Raw genomic sequence first — 19,479 nt, 5'->3', positions numbered from 1 at the left:
ATTACCTCTGCATTTGTTACTAGCAAATCTGGGTCTGCCATTTTTGTTTACAAATGTATTCGGTCTTTATGGCTCCATATTTTTTTTAGTTAGCTACACTTCAGTTCTTCCACTGCTTATTAACAGTTTCATTGAGGGAAAAGTGCAGTTTTCCCCAATCCTGCAAATACTCACTGCTCTTTGCAAAGTCAAGGCTGTTGCTCACAATACCTTTTTCATCTCATCAGTTATACCACAGATCATTTGGTTTCCAATTAGTCCATCTGCTAACAGTTCAAAAATCACATGATTTAGCTTTAAGTAAGTATGGAGTACTATGATAAATGGGAGCCAGTACAAAGACAGTGTACCTTTCCCAAGTGATGTTCCTGCATTGATCAAAGGATTAAATGACGTATTTTAACGACTTTCTAGCGGTTTTCAGTTCTCCCCATGCTTCCATTGGAATCAGCTATAGATCTCAATTGCTGCATTGTCAGAGTCAGAACCAAAGTGCCCTCCCCAATTTCTCTGCAATGCCGCTGGTTTTGAGAAAGGTTTGGAAGTACTGCAACCACTTCCTCCAGTTCTTTGCCAGGCTCCCTTCCAGGCCAAGGGATTCAGGTGGCTTCATTTGCTCAATTTTTGTCAAGTATCTGGTTTACTTCCAGTACCATTTAATAGACGTCTGACCATACAGGAGTGCAAGTAAGAGACTGAACTTTGTTTCTTGACATGGGTCAGAGCTACAAAAAAAAAAAAAACTGCTTGTCACATGACAGGGGTCAGTATCCACAAGCCACACCTCCAGCTTTCCATCCCATCCCAGCTTTCAGCTGGGTTCAGGTATACTTTTCTGGTGCATCCCTTCCTGCCTTCCAGTCGGGTCCATTCCTCATATTTACTTTTCAGGAGTGAGCAGCCTTCTGGCTTCCAGTCAGTCAGGAAGCACTGAGAGAGCTCCAGTCTCTGCTCTCCAAAGACGCTGGAGAAACCTGAACCATGCTTGGATCTTTGTCAGTGCCTTGGTACTTTGATGAAAGTCCCTGCCCCCCCTTAGCTCCCCAAGATCCTTCCTGGCAAATAGAGCCACTGGGCCAATGCCACCAGGTGAATGAGGAAAAGGATCTCTTCTAGGCACTTTCTGATCCTTTTAGACATGAGGGCCCCTGCTCACCCTGAATCTCAGGGACTTCAGTCAACACCCAGTCAAGGAAAATTCAAGGGATTGGGGTGCTCGTCAATGGAAGGTTGAGTCCCCCCGCTGGGAGGGATAGCTCAGTGGTTTGAGCATTGGCCTGCTAAACCCAGGGTTGTGAGTTCAATCCTTGAGGGGGCCATTTAGGGATCTGGGGCAAAAATTGGGGATTGGTCCTGCTTTGAGCAGGGGGGTTGACTAGATGACCTCCTGAGGTCCCTTCCAACCCTGATATTCTATGAATATGCAACATCCTACCTATTAAACAAGATGCTGTGAGGTGAGTGGGCTAGCAGGCAAAGGAGATACTAGGAGGGGCTGCTGACAGAGGAGTCCTCCCCTTCTAAACTGAGGGGCAGCACGCTTGGCAGGATTTTGACTGTTTAACTCTCCAGGGCTGAGGGAGAGTGCAGAGATTCTAAAGCCTCAGCTGCTTCAGTCTTAGTGATAAGAGGCCCAGAAGGAGCTGGCAAAGGGCTGTAACTCTCCTTTGCTGTCTTTTTTCCAGGATGTCATTGAAGCTTTTGTTGACGAGGCTCAGGTGTACTGAACAATAGTAGTGGAGCCGGTTGCAATTTTGCTGATTGGTGGTAGACTAGAAACTGGCTCTCAGGGGAGAGAAACTAGTCAAGCCAGTCCCAGAACACCATCATTCCTACTGGTTCATTGTGCCTGAGTGACAAGCCAGAGAGACTGGAAATTAAATTAGTCTAAATTAATGGGTATGTTGAGTGAACCAGAGATATTCCAAAGATATGAACCAGGTTTTTACTTAGGCTGCATCTGTAACTGGGGTAGGGACCATGACGGTAGGGACCATGTAACTGCAGTATGGACCTTAGCCTTACCTCGGCAATTGTGCCTAGGGGTGAATTGCTCCCATCCTCTCCCTAAACCAGCTGCCATGAAGCTGCAGGGAAGTGAATGCTGGGAGACATTACTGTAGTCCCAGCCATTGTGGGGTGGGGCACATACCATGCCCCCCAGTCACCAGAAACCAGCTCATTCTTCCAACTCCTACAGATCCGTGCAGAAAGGACAATCCACCTCTACTGATAAGCTATTACCAGCAGGAGAGTGGGGTGGGGGGAGAGAAAACCTTTTGTAGTGGTAAACACCCATTTTTTCATGGTTTGTGTGTATAAAAAGATCTTCTGTACTTTCCACAGTATGCATCCGATGAAGTGAGCTGTAGCTCACAAAAGCTTATGCTCAAATAAATTGGTTAGTCTCTAAGGTGCCACAAGTACTCCTTTTCTTTTTGCGAATACAGACTAACACGGCTGTTACTCTGAAACCTCTGCTGAATGGACACCAACTTCCATGACTCCACACAGTGGGAAGAATAGGCATTCCAGCTGTCACTCTCTGTCGTTGCAGCAACTGACAGAACGGTGTGTGTGGCGGGTCCCTACTCTCCAGTCCTAGACACTATTGCTCCTGTTGCTTGTTCTGCTTCTTAGCTGGTATTGTTCTCGGGAGGAGAAAAGGAGCAGGGCCTGGGGAGAATCAGGTGACTCATGTTAAAATCAAAATGTAAAACAAATTTAAAAAAACAAAATTTTATATTGAATTTTTCATATTGAATAGGGAGTCTTTCCCACATGCTCAATTGCAGATTGCCCCCCAGTACCATGAGAGCCTCTACAAATGGAGACTTTCCAGCAGAACTACCACAGATGGGCAGATAGAGGCTACAAATAGTAAACCCCGGGTAGTGGCTCTGAGAGCTAGGATCATGACAGTATGACTGTAGTTGCTTCCTTGAATTTGCTGTTTTTAGCATCACAGTGAATTCCAAAAATAAACACTTGGTCCATATATAGCACTGCTCATCTTCAAAGTGTTTTACAGACACCAGCAAAATCAGCCCTCTCAACAACTCTGAAGTGGGCAGGTATCACTCACGTTCTACAGATAGGGAAATTCGGGGAGAGGGAGAAAGTGATTGGGTTCTGGTTACAGAAGTCAGCATTTGAGAACAAGCATTTGAACCCCAAAGATCCTAGCTCTCCATCCCCAGCCTGTTACCTGTTTTTTCATGGTTACTATAAAGTACTATTTCCAGTTAAAAAAAAACCAACAACAATATTTGTGCTTATGTGTTAAACAAGATGAACAGGGAAGCAAAAGAATAGAACTGAGGGGGAGATACTCAACTTCTGCCTTGTAGGACTATGGTTTGAACTCCACTGTCATGCAGTCCTTAGCAAACATCTACCTAAAAGCAATATATAGCAAATATTGACTTTTTAAATGGAAAATTGCTAGCAGATGTCACTCTTATCAAATGTTGACTTTCAACAGCAACTACTGCATCTTTGTCAGTTGTTCAATAAAGGTATCACTTTAGATACCTTGCTGACTTTTTCCTTAAGGACCAGGCTGCATGCACGGCCATACATATCCCGTACGAAGACCATGCATAAGTATCACATCACCAAGTACCAAAAGGACGAAGAGAATCTACTGCAGACATGTAGTTCAGACACTGCTGGGAGTTTTAGCATCCCTCCCCACATTGAATTCACTCTCCCTAAAACTCACTGCAACGTAACTGCATGTGAAAAATCTCTGCTTAGGAATTCCAGCTCTTACAATTAAGCTTACAGACAAAATGTCCTTTTCTCCCCTTTAATGAAATTACTATTTATTTCAAAACTATGAGGAGTACTTATTTCATTATGGTATCCCGTGACAACTCATCATTCACTGAACTTCACTTTGTGATCTATGAGAAACTACAGCCCATGCTTAGACAGTTCTATTTAAACTAGCCCCGGCAGTTGAAACAAAATCATTCCAACAGCAGTACTGAATTATGGAGAGGACCATTCAAAATCTGAAGACATAATATTCTTCAGTATTCACAGAGCTTAATATCTTCAAACAGAAGTTACTCAAGCTGATGTATCACATTATTACGGAGTCAAAGTTCCTCCAAAAAGGAGAAAAATGTAATAGAGAATAAGAGACTGTCGGGGCCAGCATACTGAGAGATAGAGCCTTACAGCCACAGGTGAGAGCAGAGATCAGTTCCTGTCCCTTTCTCCAAGCCAGCAAGACTAGGAGTGCTACAGAGGAAATACACTTTGTCCTCCTGTTTAAAATAGGAAGTGCCTCCTCTCATTTGACAGTGCTTCTTCCGGCATCAGTGAGCAAAGAACATTGCCCAAGCCCTCTTGGCTAAAAGGATGGTAGCTGTGATACAAAGTTTTAAAGTTGGAAGGAATGTAAAAATGCAGGGAGATAACATGTACTCCATAAAAGACCCCCTGGGCCTTTTTCCTCCCATGCCACTGGGAACAATGTCATACAAGACAAAAGGCCTGATCGAGAAATATGTGGAACACTTCTAACACCTCTCAGGCTCTGCATTCTGTAAGTATTAGTGGGACAAGTTTGGGACTTAAATTGCTCAAACTGAGGCTGGTGAGAGGCTAGGAGCCCAATCTGATATGCATAGGAGCCCTCTAGCAAATGAAAAGCTCTACCATTGGCCTAGGCAGCTCTCCAACAGCTTCAGATGATTCCAGAGGCAATATATTAAAAATATAAAAGGAGATTAGGCCTTTCAGTGTCAGAGGCCAAAGTGGAAATACCCCAATTCTGACTCAAGCTGGTAGATGCTGAGCATGCTGTATATGAGAAATATGTCACTGTAATATATGCAATACTTCTTGGTGCATCTGGGGCCCCTATACGTTGTATGTTGACCTTTCGCACAGGAAACAACTGTGTGGAAACTGTGTAAAATGAAGTATGTGTCACAGTCCAGCACTGCAAGCCACATGCACAACACGAGGGACGCAAGATTGCCACCCCTGGTCTCCTATATTCCCAGCCCACCAGAGCACACAGCTGCTGGGAGTTAGCCTTAAAGAAAGCCACTTTGCACTTCATGCCTCATGCTTATCGCTGCCCAGCCACGAACCAGAGTCAAGGCACTGAACTATTTCCAACTCTGGATGGTGTTATGTCCTTCCTTTCTGTTAATATACCTCAGGAAAGAGGTATAATGGCCATACCTCATACATAATTAAGAAAGATGGCAGTGGTACTGCGTAATATCTACATAGCATCCCCCCCACCCGAGATAAGGAAGTCCGTATCACGTATACGCCATTAAAATGGAGGAGAGATGAAAGCAGCCGCTTGTGATACAGTACAAGAAAAGTCCTCCATTATGAAGACTGAGACACTCAGCATTAATGCCCCTGTGTATTTTGCTGTGGGCCCATCGCATGAAGTGGCTTTCACCTACAAAAACTCTGTGCCCAAACTACATGCTGCTGTTACAGAAGGGCTTCAGGGTGAGAAAGATGCTATTTAGAGTTTCCCCTCATTTTCTATATAAGGCCCTCGTATTGGCTCTCATAGTCCAAGCATCTGAGTGGCTTGCAATATTGAGTGCATTTATCTTCACAACTCTCTAAGATAGAGAAGCACTATCATCTCCATATTACAGATGGGGAACTGAGGCTGAGAGAGACTAAGCGACTTGCCAAGGGCCACACAGGAAGTCTGTGGCAGAGCAGGAATTGACTCTGTCTCCCCCACAGCCTCGGTTAGCACTCTAACCGCTGGGCCATACTTCCATTATGTGCTTACAAGTCATCTTTGCTTGGTCCATGAACACCTTTTGTTCCCTCTGTGCCTAAGTCAAGAGGACAATTTGGCTGCAGATACTGTTACCCACACATTTGTCTCATTTCTAAGCTGTTAATAACCAATAAGAATAGGAGAAAACCAAAAATATAACCCTCGTGCATAAGCACTAAAACACGTGAACAAAACCTCTCTCTATTACATACTTTAGAGTGTTATGTAAAGAGAAACACAAACAAAATATCTCCACTTATTATGTGATCATGCACTGTCTATACAAGTCTGCATGGGGAGGCGGAGCCACTAACAGAGTAACAATCTAAGCTGCTTTTTAGTAAATGGCTTAAGAAATATCTTGTGATTAAAGCAGAGGACTGATCATCAGAAGCTCTTGCTTCTATTACTTCTTCTGACACAGATTTCCAGCGGGAGGGGAGGAATCTCTGTGCCTCAGTTGCCTCATCTATAAAACAGGGATAAAACTCTCTATCTGACAGGGCGCTTGCAAGTTTAAGTTAACTGGACCAGATCCTCAGCCCCGTCAAATAGCTGAAGCAGAGCAAACATACTCAGCGCTGACTTAAGTGGCCAGGTGAGGATTCCTCTTGTGTAGCAGAATCCTCTAGGTGCAGGGATCCAGGATAGACAGCACTACACTACCCCCTCACAGCCTGCGGCATAGGGGCATGCTGAGGTCAGCCAGAGGCAGCAAGGGCCCATTCCTGTCTGAGAAGCATTCAGATACGACAGCAACTGGTCAGCAGAATTTCAGATCCTACATGAAAATTTTTTTCCTCCTAAGAACTTTCATACTTCTCTGTGCTGAAAAGGACAATTCCAGGGCCTCATTAACATCCCAACTGTGAGAACACCACAAATGCAAGCACAGGATTGATAAGCAAGCATTATTTGTAACTAACCCCCCCTTATGATATATTGAGCTTCCACAGGTTAAACAAGCTGAGATGTTTCAACCAGGCTGGACTCCATCAGAGCCTGCAGTCTGATGTCAACGGGTCTTGTGCTCCCTAGTCACTTAGTTGCCTAAGACTGAGCTAAGAAGCCTAACTGTAGGTTGTTTTTGAACATTTTGACCCATGTGCATAAAAAAGTTTCACATAACTTTAACATATTGACAATCTAAACAACTTTTCATGGTTTACACCGAAGCAATTTTTTTTTTGAAGTGACAGATTTTATGCCACAAGGAGAAACCAGCTTAATAAAAACCCCATTTTTAGCCCTTTGAAATCAATGGGAGCATTCATGTGAGTGAAGCTTATGTACCTGCTTATGTGTTCACAGGATAACGCCTCCCTTTTCAATCATTTTGATTTTTGCTTACAGCAATTTTGTAAAATTGAAATACGATGCCCAATGAGTAGTGGCACTTAAAACCATTTAAAGTTTAAACAATTAAATTGTAATCCAACATTGTAATAGCGTAAATTTTCAAATTAGTTTTCATGAAGCCTCAACCCGATTTAAATCGATTATTAAAAAAAAAAAAATCAAGTGATTTAAGTCAATGATCAAAATCATCTTTAATTAATCACTCCACCTTGCTGTGCTCAGGGCATTCAGTGCTATTATGGTCTTACTTTATTATGCGCAGAATGCTGAGCATTAGAAATTATCTGAAGTCCTCCACCTCACAATGGCACTGCCAATGACCTACCCTACTTCTCATCTTCCCACCCATCCCAGGATGTTTCCACTGCTCCCCTGCAAATTCAGCTCCCGGAGTTCTCACCTCTTCCATCGTACTGTCAAATAAAGAAAAATGGTTTATTACCGTTGCTCCCAGGCCACGTTCTTTGGCCAATGAGGCATCACAGATCGAAGTGTGCCACACGCAACCACACTGTTTGTGCGTCCCCAGGACCAACTCTGCACCAGATGTCTCGTGAATGAGCACACTGCACAAGCATTATGTTTCCAGTGACAAGAAGGATGGGAAAATTGCCAGCCACTTGCTGTAACCTTTTTGTAATGCCACTTACTGGCTAATTTGAGGAAGTATGTTAGATACCTTCTTAGAAAAAGCTCTGCATTTCATCCTTCCTGATGGAGGAAGAATGAGAGAGAGAGAGAGAGAGAGAGAGAATCTTTCCCCTCTCTTTTTCTCTCTCACACACATGGAATAGAATTACGGCTGAAGAGTTTTTATTCTAAAATTATTATAAGAACATATATAAGAATGGCCATACTGGGTCAGACCAAAGGTCCATCTGGCCCAGTATTCTGTCTTCCAGCAGCGGCCAGTGCCAGATGCCCCAAAGGGAATGAACAGAACAGGTAATCGTCAAGTGATCCATCCCCCATCGTCCATTCCCAGCTTCTGGCAAACAGAGGCTAGAGACACCATCCCTGCCCATCCTGGCTAATAACCATTGATGGACTTATCCTCCATGAACTTATCTAGTTCTTTTTTGAACCCTGTTATAGTCTTGACCTTCACAACATCCTCTGGCAAGGAGTTCCACAGGTTGACTGTGCGTTATGTAAAAAAATACTTCCTTTTGTTTGTTTTAGATTTGATTATTGATTATTTGTACTACCCTAGCACCCAGAGGCCTCCGAGCACTACTTGAAACATAAACAAATGAGACAGCCCCGGCCCCAGTGTCCTTACAATCCAAGTCCCTGGTTTCAGGTACTTACAACTTTCAGAGAAGTTACTCTTTGCACTGAAGTTTCTCATGGTTGTTCTCAACCCAAAGGTAATGGGAACTCAACATGGCATGCACTCAGTTAATGTTTTTTTACTCCTGTTAGAACGCTTAGGAAATTAGATGCAAAAGAAATAAAATAAAAAAATCCCTACACAAACTCAACATTATATAGTCGAGAGTTTAAATGAAAAAGAGCCAGAAAATTCAAGCGTACAATAGCTGCTAACATAATAAATCCAACCACACTGCAGCTTGTATATACATTGTAACTCAACTCCCCTTTTTGAATCCTTCCATTGGCTTCCCATCCGATTATATCAAACTCAAATTTAAGTTTCTGGTGAAGACTCTCAAAGCCCTGTCCCTCCCTTCTTATCCTTCCTGTCAAATATTGCCTCCCCCCACCCATTCCCAACCTCGTTCACCAATTTTGTCAGATTTTCACAAAGTCATCTGTGCCACACACCTCCTTTCATGCAGCCCCCTACGAACGGTTTGACCTCCCTGAGGTCACCTGCAAGACACCTAACCCTGCCCACATTTACATCTCTCTTAAAAGCCCCAGCTCTGGCATGCTGCCCATAGTAAATCTTGTTGATTTCTATGTAAATTGCCTATTGTTATTCTCCTTCCCCTGACCTTTGGCTTTAGATTGGGAGCTTCTTGGAGCAGGAACTGTCACCAAGTGCCTGGCACACAGTGGGCACTATTGCACATAAATAATAGCAACACACATAAGGATATATATTAAGATAACGAAATACTAGTCCCATCTTTGACCCAAAAAATGAGCACAGTAGTAGCTCCTGGAGATGATGGTGGGGAACCTGCACCCTTTGCTCATCCAGCAACTGGGGAAGTGTTCAGATTTGCCTTCTCCCCGCCATGTTACCTATCTCTGAAATGAACCATTGCCCCCTTTTTATTATAATAATTTCTAATCAGTTTTGTGGCATGGCAAAAATCCAGCATAACCATTAAAAAACACACATGGAAACCACACACACACACGAATCTAGCCTCTTCATTTAAAATAAATAACTCATGTATGTAATGCAGATACACAGTCTGGGGGGATCTGGGCCAGATGAATAGCCCCTCGACTCTCCAGCACTTACCTGATGCTGATTTTTCATAAGGGGTGCTACTATCTCACTCCCCTTTTCCTCTGGAAAGAGGAAATGTCACTGTCCTCTCACACAAGTCAAGGAAAGGGGAGCAGCAGGGAAACCTTCATTCCTCTCCCTTGGAGGCAGCGGGATGTCACTGCAGGGCCAGAGAGAACGTATGCTGCCCAATCCCTTGGGAGCTTTCTCTGTCCCATCCCTTCTCCTCCCATGAGCCTGGGAAAGCAGTAGAAGATCTTCCCAGCTCCTCCACTTCAGAACATGAGTCCAATTGGTGCATGGGGAGGGGGGGGGAAAAAAAAAAAAAAGACTATCAGAGGAGAAAAGCATTAGAGCTACTGGTTAGAGTTCTTACTATCCATGTGAACTGGAACACAGGACTTGCTACAGACTTCCCAGTACCTGAAGGGACCCGTTTGCCTGAGTAAGAGCAGTAAGGATTTATACTACATTCATAACTGGGGCAGATAGTAAGAGCAGGAAGCAAGCACTCTCAGGCAAAAGCAGGACCCTCTGAGGACAGGACTCTCAGGCAAAGCCAAGGAGAGTCCTGCACCCAGAAAAAGAGAGGGAAGGAGAAATCAACAAGCACTTAAAGAAGCGCAGCCGTCAGAGCTTGAATTGCAGGTGATGAGAGAATATGGATGCATGCAGGTGAATGAATCACCCAACATGTGTGTATGCCCTGGACAAAGGGGATATGTTGATCATGATGGGCATAAATCATCAATACACACATGACGATTAACGAGTATGTAAGCAAAAAAGGACAAGCTAACAAATGCTCTGGAAACTGTAACTTTTGAATTTTCGGCACTGCGTACTTACATCCCTAGCAGGGTCGTTTTGTGTGGGTAACCACTTATGCTTGGACAACTATGATGCCGCCCCTACAGAATAATAAAATGTATGAAGTAATGAAGTTTAATCCATATGTTACAGTCCAAGAAATCCAATATTTGCCCTGAGCAAGAGGGCAGTTCATCTAATTTTTAATTAACTACTGGAGGAAAAAAAAAAAATCTGTGATTTAAGAGAGTGGATTTTCTAAATTAGGGATGCCACATGTGCCATTATGTCAAGCCCCTCAATCTAACAGTTTGAAAGATAAGAAGCACCTTTTCCTGGGAACAAACTAAAATATTTGAGAGTGAGGAAAATTTTAAAATTTAAAAGTTTAAGCAAACATACTTTTATCAAAAAGAAAAGGAGTACTTGTGGCACCTTAGAGACAAACAAATTTATCTGAGCGTAAGCTTTCGTGAGCTACAGCTCACTTCATCGGATGTAGCTCACGAAAGCTTATGCTCAAATAAATTGGTTAGTCTCTAAGGTGCCACAAGTACTCCTTTTCTTTTTGCGAATACAGACTAACACGGCTGCTACTCTGAAACCTATAATTTTATCAGTTTCAAAGTTTAAAAAATTTTGCTTGGGAGAGAGGAAAGGGGACTACTGCTACTTTATGTTTTTTCTGCCATTGCAAGTCAATTTTCAACATGCTTTCAGTACTGATCTAACTGTCTGTACATCAGCTTCCTGCTTTTACTCTGCCAGAGTAGTCATAGCAAGATGACCCTGGCTAGCAGTAGCCTTAGATACATCAAGTCTATTTAGAAACAGTATTTTCAAATAGGTTACTCATCATGGTGAAAAGCACTGCTCACCTTTCAAATTTTCAGACTACTGGGCCCAGCAGAATAGCTGATGTAGTCCTTTAAGAACTAATAAGAGAAGATGTACCTTTTACCTCTATAGTATTCCTGAGTTGCATTTGTGCAGTATGTAAATTACAACACAAATGCACCAAATATTGCCTTTTTCCTGTCTACATTCATTTTTAAAAATATATATTTTGGTGCCTAACCTGAACGTACATGTATTCTTCTGGTATGTGAAGCCAGTGGGCCTTACTGTGATTTCACATACTCCTGTATAAGTCAGGAGACATTCCACTGAAATCAGTGATGCTGCACCAGTGTAAATGGTATCAGAAGAAAAATGTTTATGACTACAGAACAGTCTCAAAATGCACTCTGAAAAGTCACTCAGTGTATTTAAGAGGGAAAAGAGCAAATGGATGAGGCACACAAAAAATAGAAAGCAGAAAGAGGTGAAAAGATGGGAGGTGGGTGGTCTGCTGGACAGGGTACTGGAGTGGGGCTCTGGACCCATCTTCTATTCCTGACTAACCTCCTGACCCGCTTTGTGCCACCTTGGGCAAGTCATTACACCTCACTTTGCCTCTGTTTCCCCTCCCACCCTTTGTTTATCTTGTCTGTTCAAGCTGTAGGCTGTTTGGAGCAGGGACTGCTACTATGTTTTTGTACAGTGCCTAGCAAAACGTGACCCCGATCCTGACTTTGGCACCTAAGTGTTAATGTAACTCAATAATTGAGAATACTAATAATGGTACTAAGAGGTAAAAGGAGAAAGGAAGAGGAAAGAAACAAAAGAGATCAAGAGGAGTGAGAGAAGAGAAAACAAGGGAGGAAACTGAGAGGAAATGGAAGAGTTATGAGACAGAAGAAGAGAAGTATAAGGAGGAGTAAACACAGGGGTAAATATGCATATCATCTATTTTATTTCAAGAAAAATACAATGCATATTCCTTATAACAGTGTTAGTGCTTTATTTTCCCCAAAGTTTATAGTATATATAGGAAAATGCAATAAATTAACATTTTAATTTTGACAAGAAAAATTCCAAGTTCACACGAAATTTGATGTCCGAATTAATGCTCTTTAACCTCACTGTTAATGGCCGAATGGTTTACAAGACAGAAACAATGGTGTAATTACAATTTCCTCTCCACTTAGAAGCTCCACATTTTGTGTGACTTTATGAAAAGTAACATCATCATTATTTCTTGAGATTCTGGCTTTATATTATTGAATCTAAAGAAGTTTGTTCCAGCCCAAGTTAGGATTTCTTTATCCCTGTTTTTCACTTCTGTGTTCTTACAACTTTCCTTGAACTGATTCCCACAGCTGTGCCAAAGAAAAATAGTGAAGGCCACAGGGTCATAATAAGTTTCCTTAACTACAAGCAGTATTTTGGAGAATCAGGAACCTATTTGTAAAATGTGCTAACTCTGACTCCCATGGTCCTTTGGGAACAAAACCTGACCAGAAGACAAAATACAGCTTGTAAAATGCAGATGAACGCTAAAAGCCCCACTCTGACCCTCACTGGCTCTGTTTAATAATTGATCAGCATTTTATTGTTTGTTTGTTAAAGATTACAAACATTTTTTCAGTTTCATCATAGAAAGGATTTTGGCTGGGGTGGAGAAAGGGGGAACACCAGTGATTTCGTGTGTTTCAGTGCAGTGAAAAATGCAGGTCCATAGGAATCACTAGAACAGACTGGGGTGTGGCTCACTCCAATCTGCATTGCCTCTGAAATGTCAACATGAACCATATTATTAATTTTCCAAGTTGGTGACCTTTAGTGTTGCATGCATCATGAATCTGGCATTTTGAACAGTTTCTGTTCATACAAAAACAAGCTTTGTAAGCCCCCAACATACCAAAACTCAGTACTTGCACTCCTCACACGTGTCATGAAGTAGGTTCTTCATAAAGCTGCTGACTTGGAGTTTGTTATACGTGGATTCTAGAGCAGTTAAGAATTACAATACAGATCACTAAGGCAGGCAAGTTTCCTCACAAGAAAAGATGTGAGTACCTTATCTTGCTTGAATAAATGTTTTGGAGTATCTGGTTAAGGGTCATAACACTCAGGATATTTTAAACAAGTTATCTTATTTTAATAAAGTCATTTTCATTTCAGTTGCAAAACACAAAGTCCCAACATTAAGGGGTAACAGCTCCCATTTACTGTCCCATGATATTTCATACAGATCACCAATATTTAATGTTCCATACATGCTACAGAGGAAGGCTGTCAATTTGTCACTTCTTTCTCACCAGGTACTTAATTTGATTGATGGTCTAGTTACTTGTTTTGCTAATACCAGAATAGGTGGACCTTTGAGGCAAGGAGAGGCTAACCAACATTACAGACTCTACAGAGAGCAATACCAACTCTCTCCACCCCACCCTCCAAAATAGTTAAGGTCACAATTTCTCTTTCAAATTTACTTTGGGTACATCACATCCTGGTATATTGGAACCTTCATACATACTTCAAAGCATGAGTATGGAACCATGAGCTGGAAGTGAAGGAATATACAGCATTTAGGCAATAGGAACCAGTGTCATGCCAGCATGTCATCTGAAAAATAAGTGACCCTCATTCTTGATTCTGCTGACAGACACACTGAAATCACTTACAGGCCAGCATTTTAGTGTGATTTCTGGAAGGCAATCTAATAAATAAAGATTTAAAAAAACAAAAGCAACAAAAGCAAAAAACATTTATTATCTTTACATGTATGGTCTAAACTGAAGAGAATGCCTTTCTAATTTAACTATATCGCAAGCCAATGTGAAATGCTACCAAGAAATAGCATCTTTTTTCTTTTAACATGGATCTACAATTAGAAGAAAAATGGGCATTTTATTGATTTTCATAAAATCATCTCCATGGCTTAACACACTCACTAGATTGCTAAATGGTAATTTTCTAATCCTATGGAATCTTCCCATTTAATTATATAACCTCCACTTGTTGGAGCCCAGGGTACTGGTTTTAGCTTTCCAGAGGACTACTACACTGATGGTCTTGCACAAAAGACAAATATCTAATACAAGCTGCACACAAATTATTGCTTATTTGGTATGGAAAGTCAGAGGAAAACTGGGAATCGTTTTCCAATGTCTTACAGTACGTTTACACACCAACACCTTCAAATGTTGACAGTGTAAAATAATTCCAATTTAAATTCTCCCTCCACCATGGTATTTCTCCTGTAATATATTATGAATATAAAAATAGAACACAAATATCCCTGCAATTATGATTTCTATGAGACTCTAACATGAATCACTTTCAGCTCTCAAGTATTTCATAGGGGCAATTCAAAGTCAGATTTAAAGATTTCTATTAATTTCACTATAGTTAATCTGAAGGAATTAATTCAAATATCATTACTGTACTTCCTCTATATAAAAGATTATTAGACTAATCATTTCTTCTACAAGCACTTTTGTTTAGAAAAGTTAGGGTGCAAAACGAATATCACCCTTCAAGCTCATGTGGAGGTTTTTAGAGACAACAAAGCAAAAATTAAAAAGAAAAAAAGAAGAAGAAGAAGAATTAAGCATAAAGTTGCCTGTTCCATCAGTTTGTTTTGCCAAAGCTAGCACGTTACTAGCTGCCAAATTTGGTTTTCCTTAAGCAGGCAAAAAATTCTCACATACTTAAATGGAAATTTTATTCAAATAAGGACTGCAGATTTTTACTCAATAATCCTGTCGATCTTGAAAGAACATGGTGAAACTCTAAAGTCTACATGCTCTCTTCACAGAGCCCCTACACTTACTTCCTATTTTGTATCCTTGGTTCACGATGCCTCATTATTTCAGATCAAGTTGTGTGACTAAGCAGTGCTGCCAAATAAAAATTTCATGTAATGTTTGAGCTGAAAGTGGTATTTGCTTTTGTTTCCCATGCAGATACTATTTTGTAACCAATAGCTGTAGTTCCTCCAGCATCCTGAAATGTATGCATTCTTGTTTAACAAACAGACAAGATGACAGTATCAATACAGAGTGGGAGAGCCTCTAAAAACAATCTAGTTTGCATAATTAATGTTAATTACAACAACATCGCAATCAGTGACACAAAAGCGTAGCAATGAATACAGTCATAAAAGGAAGTGAAAACATGAAACAAACATGAAATAATTGTCTGTCATCCTGATCGTGTCCAATACAAGTTTCAGGAGATTTATAAAAAAGTACATGTAATGCATCAAGGCAGGACACAACACCACTTCGCTAGACAGGTTTTCTTCTTAACAGTCTGTTTAGCACTGATCTTTCTGCTAAGACAGAAGTAAGTCAGACGAGTAGCGTTGTGAACGCTTCCTACAACATCAACTGCTCTCAGAAAGACTATTGAACTGCTTCTGCTCCCATTGAAATCAACAAAATTCTTCATGTCATATGTAAAAAAGCACCTCTAACACTGCATTCCCAACTTGCCTCGCACAAGACCTTCAGCATTCAAACTTCCCTCCAGCACAGAATTTCATTACAAAACACTGAATTTCACAACAATCTTATTCTACCTTCCACAGCATCAAGAGAAACACCCAGAATACTTACTTGCTTGCTTATTTCATTTGTAGCATAGGGATAATCTCAAACAGCTATTTCTGGTGTAATCATTTAATAGAATAACTTCGCGCTTTGTTCTCAGAAAATTTTGCCATGACCCCAAGAAATATAAATATATTCTTATTTCAAAGAATAAAATTAAATATTAAGGGCCTGATCCTGTCACCCTTACTCACACTGATTGGTACTTTAGCATGTGAGTAGTCACACCAGGATTAAAGGGACTACTCACGTAGTAAAATACCACTTAGTGTGAGTAACAGTAGCAGAACTGCCTCTGATGAGAGCTGGAATCACAGTTTGTCAAGTAAGTATTTGGAGGCTTTTTGAAAATATTGGAGTCTAATCTCTTCCCAAACAGATGTAAATGAAGAGTAACTCCATTAAAATTATTGGAGGTACACTAGTATAAAACTGGTTTCAGAGAGGTGAAACAGGCCTATGTATAGGGCCCCACCAAATTCACAGCCATGAAAAACGCATCGTGGACCGTGAAATCTGGGCTCCTGCCATGAAATCTGGTCTGTTGGGTGCTTTTACCCTATATTACACAGATTTCATGGGGGAGACCAGCATTTCTCAAATTGGGGGTCCTGGCCCAAAAGGGAGTGGGGGGGGGTCACAAGGTTATTTTAGGGAGGTTGCGGTATTGCCACCCTTATTTCTGCACTGCCGTCAGCGCTGGGCGACTAGAGAGCGGCAGCTGTTGGCCGGGCACCCAGCTCTGAAGGCAGTGCCCCACCAGCAGCAGTGCAGAAGTCAGGGTGGCAACACCATACCATGTCACCCTTCCTTCTGCGCTCGGTGGCTCTGCCTTCAGACCTGGGCTCCCGGCCAGCAGCCGCCGCTCTCCAGCTGCTCCGCTCTGAAGGCAGCGGCGCCGCCAGCAGCAGCACAGAAGTAAGGGTGGCGGTACCACGACCCCCACTACAATAACCTTGTGGCCACCCCACAACTCCTTCTTGGATCAGGACCCCTACAATTACCATACCTTGAAATTTCACTTTTAAATAGCTGAAACCATGAAATTTAGGATTTTTAAAATCCTATGACCATGAAATTGATCAAAATGGGCCCTGAATTTGGTAGGGCCTTACCTATGTAATATTGACTCAACAGACCATATCTAAAAGGACTCCATGAGAGCAACTGTAACAGGTATTTTAAAAAGCTTCACACACATTGGTCACATTCATACTTGCTGTAAGTACACAGGGTCTGACAATGTTATACAAGCAATGATTTTGGCTCATAATTTTTTTTTTTATTGTGCATATCAATTAACAAAAAGTAGTTACCACTTGTGAATAGTGGTCACGTTCTGAATTTAGTATCTCAGCCATCATCCTAAGGTTTTTCCTTTTCCAGTGTCATGGTGACAATATATGAATTTCTCACCTCTCCAATTTGATTGCTCTGGACAATCACTGAAATCTCTGGGTTTCATTTCAGTAGTCACTGGCTAAAGAAATCATAGCTATCTTGATTTCTTCTCATTTACAAATATATATATTTTAAAGGACTGTTGAAACTTGGTATACAAGATCTTAGTCTGGCACCAGTTTATTTATTTTAACAAAGTTTAGCAGAAATTTCTAGTGACTGTTTTTAGCCACGAGTTAAAGACAAAATTGTAGTGTTGTAATAAAAGGAGCGTAAACATCCAAACACCACAATTCAAAAGTAATTTATTTACCTGATTTGAATGTTGTAAGTTATTAGTCTGCTATTTAAAATATTTTATATATAGATAAAAGTACTGTATACTTTTATACATAGTATACATAGGTAAAGTACTGAGGCTTGGAAAGTATCTTCTGAAGATACAGTGTAAGTACTTGTTGGGGTTGGGACTTAGTTTTTCATTTTAGCACCTTTGGATATTATGGTTACACAAAAGACAAATTAATGCTCCAGTCTCATTTTTTAATTATATATTAAACGATCAATACAAACAAATTCCAGGTCAAACTATTTTACACTAATATTTTGAATCTGAGTTTAGTCCACCAGAAGGACATTCAAACTGAAGACTAAAAATCCAATTGGATACACTCATTTTCCTGTGATTCAGTTATAAGACTCATACATTCCATATGTGTTGAAATATCTAGACAGATCAGAGTGTGCCAAGGATGCAGTGGTAGAACAAATGAATTTCCTTGTTTGTTGTGGGTTCAAACACTTTACAACTACTTAATGGTTTCGTTTTAATAAAAAGGACATACACACAGCACAAAATTTCAAAGAGTTGAGCTGCAGTATGATTTGGACAGTAAGCTGTCTACTGCTCCCTCAAAATACATTTCAATATGAATTACTTTAAGAAGTTAGTAGATATATTCCATAGAATTTTTTCTAGTCTCAAAAAGAAATATTTTTATTTCAAAACAATGAATGTATCTATCGCCATTTGATGTGGATTTGTACTGATCACAGGTACTTTATAAAAATACAAAAAATCAAAATCTAGACAGACAAGAGGGGAATAAGGGAGAAGGAGTAAAATAAGATGTGAGGGAAAAAAGTATGATCTTTGATCCATGTCAGAGTTAACTTTAAAGAAATCAATTCAACTTTTAAACAGTTTGCAACAGATAAGTGACCCATCCAGCAAGTAGCAGTAGTAAAGGATAATGATCACATACCCTCTCGCCCACCCCCATTTTCTTTTTAATTCTAGATATTTATTGAATAAGCAAACAGCACATGCCAAGACACAATCCAAACCTCATATAAGACTTTTTTCTCATTAAAAGAGGGTACCACACAAAAATGTTAAGTCAGAAAGGCCATGTCTTGTACTCACCCTTTCCAGAAGAACTCAACAAATCTAGGCTCCAAGACAAGGGGGAAAGAGAGGAATAAAATAAAGGGGAAAGGGAAGAGAGGAAGAAGAACAACCACCGAGGAACAGGACAGGGAGACAGACTGTAATAAATAGGAGCCCAGGTGCTGGAGTGGCTTTGCTCTATCCCATCACTTTGCAGCAGCCCCGGGCAGGAGGAGACTAGCTGGGGGGGAAGTTGGTGCTGCAGCTGGCGGGGAGGATGTGACACTGTAGCAAGTCCAGCCAGCCAGCCATGTATCAGAGGGGGAAGCGGCGGCAGCCCATGCACGGGGGCTGGGGCAGCGCCGGGAGCAGCACCGCCTGCCCGCACACGGCATTTAATGGGATTGATGGGTTGTGCAGTGACTCACAGACTTTAGTTAGTCACAGGAGGGGGAAGAGCCCCGCCCACACTGCTCCAGGGAGCCTATGGCCAGGCCAGCCAGGCTGAGTAGCAGGGCTGCCAGCCAGTGCCCTTGCAGCTCTCACCCAAGGCTGGTGGGGGGCCCTTCGCCCAATGAGTCTTCTGAGGACACTGCTGCGAAGGGAGAGCGGGAGGAGGGGAGCCCTTTGGGGACGGAGCCTCTCCCGGTCTGGCAGCCTGGCCAATCCGCTGTGGACCTCAGTTTGATGGGCATGGCAAAGCCGGCCAATCAGAGGTAAGAGGGAGGCAGAGGAGGCGGCATCGTCCCCCTTTTCCTCCCCCGTCTAAATTGGTCACGCAAAGACGGGGGGAGGTTGGGAGCCTGACAAGGAGGGAGAGGGACAGATAGGTGGGGGCGTGGGCTGCACTGGGGGCTGCGAAGCCTGCTGC

General features: G+C 41.7%; 1 protein-coding gene across 3 annotated transcripts in view; it reads right to left on the bottom strand.

Moving 5' to 3' along the window:
* The window catches only part of SERTAD2 (SERTA domain containing 2), a 98,383-nt gene extending 79,176 nt beyond the window's left edge, over window positions 1-19,207 (bottom strand). The window contains exons 1-3 of one of the 3 annotated variants that reach the window (XM_027825303.3): window positions 18,645-19,207; window positions 13,120-13,205; window positions 9,579-9,839 (exon numbers count right to left, since the gene is read on the bottom strand). The gene's annotated coding sequence lies outside the window, so the exon portion shown is untranslated. The remainder of the gene's footprint in view (window positions 1-9,578; window positions 9,840-13,119; window positions 13,206-18,644) is intronic. The other 2 variants (XM_037896056.2, XM_007062872.4) reach the window with 2 other exon arrangements.
* Between the last annotated feature and the right edge of the window lie 272 nt (window positions 19,208-19,479).

This window comes from Chelonia mydas, chromosome 3 (genome assembly GCF_015237465.2).
Source record: "Chelonia mydas isolate rCheMyd1 chromosome 3, rCheMyd1.pri.v2, whole genome shotgun sequence".
Taxonomy (NCBI): Eukaryota; Metazoa; Chordata; order Testudines; family Cheloniidae; genus Chelonia; species Chelonia mydas.
This window is presented reverse-complemented; position numbering and strand designations above follow the sequence as displayed.